This window comes from Rhipicephalus sanguineus, chromosome 4 (genome assembly GCF_013339695.2).
Source record: "Rhipicephalus sanguineus isolate Rsan-2018 chromosome 4, BIME_Rsan_1.4, whole genome shotgun sequence".
NCBI lineage: Eukaryota > Metazoa > Arthropoda > Arachnida > Ixodida > Ixodidae > Rhipicephalus > Rhipicephalus sanguineus.
The window spans coordinates 40,109,093-40,116,255 of NC_051179.1; the positions used below are offsets into that span (position 1 = coordinate 40,109,093).

Genomic DNA, 7,163 nt, shown 5'->3' on the forward strand with positions numbered 1-7,163 from the left:
TTTCTTTTTTCTTTCAGCGAAATTTCCACACGTAAGACATACAGGAATAAGAAAGAAAGCAAGACGACCCCTAACTTTCAATCGTCTTCTGTTGGATAGTTTGGAGTTTCAAATAAAACAAAAGTTCAGGGGAAGATGAAAGCTTGAAAAGATGAAAAAAAAAAAAAATACTTGAACACAGGGTGTCACTAAAGCTGACGTTTCGGCAAATGGTCTTGTCTTGTCTTAAAGGCAGCAACAGCTTTGAAGAAGACAAGACTACTTGTCCACGTGACCCCGTGTTCAAGGATCTTTCGTCTCTTAGAGTATGGAGTTGCACGTTAAGCTATGCTGCGCACACAGGCATAGAAACAATAGAAAGTATAGAAACAATAGCACAGCTCCAGAAACAATAGAAGCAGTAACGACAAGAAAAAAAAGCGACCAATGACCGTGAGCTACAAGGCCGTCGTGCTAATGTGTCCGTTGCGATAAATAATCAAGGATCAAATAATGAGAATGAGACAGAAAACGATGAACGTGAACAAGTATAGACGTACGAAAAGTATAACAATAATATCTGGGGTTTTACGTGCCGAAACCACGGTATGATTACTAGGCACGCCGTAGTGGAGGGCTCCGGAAATTTCGGCCACCTGGGGTTTTTCAATGTGCACATAAATCTAAGGACACGGGCCGGGATCGAACCCGCGACCTGCAAGTTGAACTAGCACAATAGTCAATATATATTTTTTTAAAAGAGAAGCGTCCACAAAATCACGAAGGTGTCATAGACACGCAGTTGCGTGATTGTAGTCCAAGGTCTTCCTCTGCGCCGGTGATAATTTGCCCAGTTGTCTGGCAGGAAGCTATGCCTGCCTAGCAGGCAGTCGTGCCTCACGACTGCCTGCTAGGCAAAACGCTGCTCGATGGGATGGAATGTTGCTATCGCAAGGCAGTCTCGGTATTGCGCATGCGCTAGTTATATCGAACGTGCCTCAACCAAGTTCTAGAGAGTTTCGACGACCTCATTTTCTCGCCTGCTTGCATATAAAGTGGTCTGGCCCTTGGACATCACGAACTAACCATTACCATTGTGCGCCTCTGCATAGGAGATAAAATGTCTCGCGGACCAACAAAGCTACACGCTTGCATTGTGTTCTCACGATGAAGAGGGAAGAAAAAGCAGAAGAAAAGACTGATAGCTATGACCTACATTCCAAATAAAGGCAGGAGAGAGAGAGAGAGAGAGGAGGAGGAGGAGGAGGAGGAGGAGGAGGAGGAGGAGGAGGAGGAGGAGGAGGAGGAGGAGGGATAATCGGGTAAGGAGGTTTGAATGGAGAGTCTAATCTTGTTACAGTTGACCAATGAAGATGGACTGATCTAAGTAGCGTGCATAGGGGAGTGAGTTGGCTTATACTTGAAACATGTAAAAAGAAAACGAACCAAATGCTAGCGTAATAATGACGACAAGCTGAGTCTGAACAGTGCGGGTGTTTTTGTTTTATTGAGAAAAAAAGGCAAAATGTCCGGCGCTCCTTCTTTGAAAAAGTTTGCGCTTCGAAACGCGGAAGACTCGTAGACGTTGTAGATCAAGTGATGCGCTTTCTTCTTCAAGATTTGTAAAGTTGGAGACGACGAAAATTTCGGCTTAAACTACAAGTGAAAGCGAGAAACGACACAACTCTTATAAGGGCAAATTTATGTGCCACGTTAAGCGAGTGAGCTTCGCCACTGGTGTCGCTCGCGAGCTGTCACGCGGGTATATACGTTTATAGTGACACTCACTCCAGAAAGTATATTCTCGAGCGAGTGTGTTCGGGCCGTGGCATCCATGATTCGCGCTGCCGGGGCCGAGTTTAAGGTTGCATAGCCTCGGCGTCAGTGGCCCAAAAATAAGTAGAGTAACACCGAACGCAGACACATTCTTTAAACCATCGTTTTCGTTAATGGCAATGTAGGTATGTAACAAAACGTACTACAGGCATATTTTATTACACTAGCTCGCACTGGGGCAGTTTTACGGCCCCAATCGCCAGGAGCACGTCACCGACGATGCCCTGTAATGGCCGACTTACTTACGCCTGAATAAACGCTGTCATAAACGCATTCACTTCATTTGCACTTAGGTTTATGCAGAATACTTTCTTTAAATGTGGTGCACTATTATTTATCAACCGTTGCCTAAAATGAGAAATGCACGTTGTGCCTACTGATTTGTCCATCGCCATTACCATAAATTGCAAATGACACTTTCTCGCACAGCGCACCGCCAAAGTTACACTCTTTACGCCAAAGTGCATTCGCTCAAAATTACACTAAATTTGTACGCGTTACAGGGGTATAGTAATCTGCTACTTACAATATCTTAAAGAATCGAAGGAGGCCGTCCAAAAAAAAAATTATTTTGACTAAAATATCCGTAAGCACCGCGGCGCTACGGCTTCGCACAGTGGCAGTGTATATATAGCGTCAGACGGTTGTGTGTTCCGTGTATGAGTGGGAATATTTCCAACACACCCTTTTCTTTCATACCTAGCAAGGGGTAACGTTGGGCGAGTTGGTGCAAGGCTTAACGTAAGAATAGATTAACGCCATATTTCCAACGAAAGGTGAAAGTCTGGCCTCCTATCCTGTCTTCTCTAGCTTTCTCGTCGTTATCAGTTTGCGCCACAATTCTTTCGTTTCCTTCCAACCCCCCCCCCCCAACCCCCAATAAAACACACACATAGAAAGAAAGAAACGCGCATCAGTGGTTACACAGAACCGCAGTAAGCACGAACAACAACAAAAAAAAGAAAACACACAGCGCGCACATGAATTATGTTTCACAGAATTTCTGTCGTTGGGACTTCGAAAGGGAACTGATTGGTTGTGTAAACAAAACAAGCTCTTCGAGAAACACGAAAAAAGAGTGAGAAGCGAATTTATGAAAACATGTTTACTGTCGTCCAGCATGAGTGCCGGTTCAATTTCACTTTCCGAAAACATTCGTAATAGGTTAAATGTGATCCGACCGCGATTAAATTTTTTTTTTGATCGAAGCGTAAACAGGCGCCAGAATGACGCAGGGAAAACGAAAAAAAAAAAGTTGCGCATTATGAAAGGTAATCCCTACAACACAGGAAAAAAAAAATGAAATTAAATCTAGAGTATTACGTGTCAAAAGCACGGTATGATTATGAGGAAAGCCGTATGGTGGGCGACAGCGTAAAAATCTTGACCCACTGTAGTTCTTAACGATGGGCCTACATCAAAGTATACGTGGGCGCGTTTTTGCATTCACACCATTTCTAAGCGAAGCCGCCATATTCGGGAATCGAACATGCGTCCTCTTTGTTAGCAGCGCAAAACCTATCTTATCCGCTAAGTTACTACAGGGGGTCGGCGTTGTCAAATAAAATGACTTTTAAGGGTTCGCCGCATTCGTTGACATTTTGGTTACAAAAAAATTGTTGACAGGCCACCGTTTTCACGAAGCATTCCATCATATATAGGTTATTTCGTAAACACGCGCGCTGAATAATTAACTAAATAAATACGCGTACGATCGAGAACAGCGCGAGGAAATAATGCGCTGCTGTTTCGTAAGAACATACGCACAACTCTATTGCACTTGAGGAGCAGCTAGCCTGGCTTATGTCATCGTGCTTATTGCAAATGAATTCAGTATCAGGGATGAAAAACAACAAGAAACATTAAACGCGCGTATACCTAGAGCGATAAGCCTTGTTACATAAGTGTTATGTAAGAGACAAACAACAAATGCTTGAGAATATCCGAATCACGGTTGGTATTCGAAACCGAACCTGTTTGTTTTCACCCTGAAGAAGAGCGGACGATCAGATTGGTTCAAGAAATGATTTACTTTGCTTGTTCGTTTATTATTTTACAGTATAAACACGTACTTCTTCATTCTCTCCTTCTTGATTGCGCAGTGGTGTATAGGATTCAATACATATTGTGATTGATGCCTTGAATATTTTATCACTTTAACTTTTTTTTGTTCTCAGTTGCTTGATTTTCCTTGCGCGAACTCTTATTTGCACATAGTCCATAGGGTTGTCGCCGCCACTTACACTGCTAATCGGTTCAAGCACCGTAAAGCATGGGCGTTTACAGTCGATATCGTGCGTATCTATGTCCTCACTCGCTCATTTCCTCTTCGTGTCCTCCAGTATTCATGCTTTCCAATGCGCTCTGTCAACAGAAAGCCCCGATAAAGCAGGGCGACTCGCTTAGGCGAACAGTGCAAACTGTGTGGAGAGGAGGGGTTGCGTGTGTCTGCACATACAATATTTAGCCACCATATGTTGAAGACATGTTTAATCTGAGATGTGTGTTTTATTTTTAATCGTGGCCCCGCCACGGTGGTCTAGTGGTTATGGCGCTCGACTACTGACCCGAAGGTCGCGGGATCGAATCCCGGCCGCGGCGGCTGCATTTTCGATGGAGGCGAAAATGTTCGAGGCCCGTGTACTTAGATTTAGGTGCACGTTAAAGAACCCCAGGTGGTCGAAATTTCCGGAGCCCTCCACTACGGCGTCTCTCATAATCATATCGTGGTTTTGGGATGTTAAACCCCAGATAATATTATTATTTTTAATCAATTCTTGTACTTAACAGTCAACTCTGAGATTAGCTTTACTTCTTGGGAGTTTTTAATAACGAAGTATAGTTTCGTTAGATTTCTTTTCCGACATTGTTACATGTGAAGTAAGAGAAATTGAAATTGCCTGTTTATTTGCGAGCAGTTTCCACATCGATGCCTCGTGCGTTAGTAGTACTCATACTGCTTTAAGTAATAATTTGATAATAAAATTCCTGCCAGCTAAAGAACATGGGAGAAAAGATGAGTAAAAAGTTATAACGGTATTCCAGCAACTAGCTATATTGGCTACACGAAGACGCACATTTATTGGCCTGGCCGCCCGTAGTAGAGCAATACCGGGTTCCTTCCTTCGTGCATAAGCAGTATCAGTAGGTACTGCTCTTTATTGAAAGCTCACATTTGAACGTGTAAACATTTGCTATTATTACTTATATCTTCAGTTGTTTGTTTGCTTTATTTGTTAAAACTCCAGACTTATTCGTATCAAAGTTGAGTTGGGATGCACGAAGATCTTACTAATCGTAAATATTTTTGGTGCTAGAAATTACTCCGTATAAACGTTCTGGCTTTTCAAAATACACTGGAGTATTGTATTACCTGCCGGAAAAAATCACTAAGCAGTATATACTGAGCCACAAAAAATTTAATCGGCCGTTTTGGAATGTCCTCTGCAACGTAACGAAACGCACTTGGCCCTAGAGTGAATAATATTTTGCATAATTGATCTTAGTTAATTAATCAATCAAGCGCGACATATAAGTTACCCTAACGAGCGCCCCATGACGGCAAACCATATGTCCTTGGTTTCATTCAGTTGCGATTAACCACTTAAAAAAAAATATTTGGTTCTAGTAGCGTGAAACACCCTGTATATGTAACCAACTAGTCCCTGAAGGCCTGCCGGAAATCAGAAACTCGCGCTTAGAGACCCTTCATTGTCTTCCTCGTGGCAGCCGCATGGCCACTGTAGCATGTATAAATCATGTTATAATATTGTTATACTTGTTATACATGTTATACTCAAAAACGCAAAAGTTCAGGGAAAGATGGAAGCTTGCAGAGATGAAAAATTCGTGAACGTGGGATGTCGCTGGTGCCGACGTTTCGACAAGCGGACTTGTCATCAAGGATGAAACTTCAAGGCTGCAACTTTGCAGCCTTGAAGAAGACAAATCCGCTTGTCGAAACGTCGGCTGCAGCGACACCCGCGTTCACGAATTTTTCATCCCTACATGTACTTGTTATACACGTAATAATGTCATACAGTGAACCGATGACTTCATTAAAAAGAATGGTTCGAGGAACAGCGCGTGTTGCATCCGCTGTCAGCGTAAATGACACGTTCGATCAAAACGTAAAACGAACAAAAACGAACAAACATTGACGCCAGGTGCTCACCTTTTCGCCGTTATTGAGCGAGCCCGCCGATGCGGGCACACGACGGCCGCCTTCAGCCCGACGTTAGGTATATCCGAGTTCGGGGAGGCACATATCAACACATCCTCACTGGAGCATATCGGCAGCTGAAGCAGCAGACAAGAAGAGATGACCAGGCGCGTGTCACTAACGGAGAAACGTGCTGGTCGCTTGCTTCGCTCGGTGCAAGAAACGACGCCGCGCGCCGCTTTCCACTCAAAACGTCATCTCTCTCCAAAGAGCAGCGGCGTTCAATTTCTTCTTCGGGACACCAGAGGCCGAGCTGTCACCACCTCCGTGCCGATGGTCCGCCGGATCGTCGCGATGCTGCTCGATCCGTGACAGGCCGCGCGGAAAGAAGAGGAAAGAGATTGATTTCGGGGTTCCCCCTTCTTCAACGATACTCTCTCTTGCCGAACCGTTGTCGCAACCGTCTCCTGTTAACGTAGTTGGCTTCTTCGCCTTTGTCACACTTTTTCCACGCCCGCGTCTTCGCCACCAAACACTTGCCTTCCCAAACGTTTCTGTTTAAACAGCGCGCAGGAACAATGAGATATAGTGATAACGCCGGTGGTGATCTTCCGAATACAGAGATAGAGGGGTGAAACAGAAATCTAGAAGGCGAGGACAACGACGACTTCGAGAGGCAGGCTTCGGATGCACACACCACAACACGACGGGATGGAGAGCCACACGCTCGGAACGTCGAGCTTTCCCGCCGACCACACAGCGCACGTTCGCGATTAGAACTGCGCCTGAACTCTTTCGGCGCGCCGCTTTTTTTCGTGCCATCTCTCCCGAGCTCTGGAGAGCGGAGAGGAAGAAGAACGGATGGCGAGACGGGAAGGGAAGAGATGATTGAGAGCGAGGAGGTTCTCAACTGTCCGAACCGACTGATGGGCGAGGATTCACCTTTCCTCTTCCCCCTCGCGATAGGGAGGAGAGGGGGAGGCAAGGGTGGCGGAGGCGGAGACCGAGCGCCTCCTCTGGTGTCGCCGCCTGGGGAGCGCTCGAGAAAGTGCGCGCCGGGCTTCGCCGAGCCGTCTCTCTTCTCCACAGTTCGCTCGGTGATGCCGAAGCGCCGAGATGGAGAAGCGAGGGTCGCGCGCTCCCGCGCCTGTAAAGCTGGCTTTTCTGTGCGGCACGCGTGCTCTCG

General features: G+C 45.5%; 1 protein-coding gene across 1 annotated transcript in view; it reads right to left on the reverse strand.

Moving 5' to 3' along the window:
- Positions 1-6,749, reverse strand: part of LOC119389804 (protein O-mannosyl-transferase TMTC2) — a 395,851-nt gene extending 389,102 nt beyond the window's left edge. Inside the window, exon 1 of the mRNA XM_037657191.2 lies at positions 5,990-6,749. The gene's annotated coding sequence lies outside the window, so the exon portion shown is untranslated. The remainder of the gene's footprint in view (positions 1-5,989) is intronic.
- Positions 6,750-7,163: the final 414 nt, after the last annotated feature.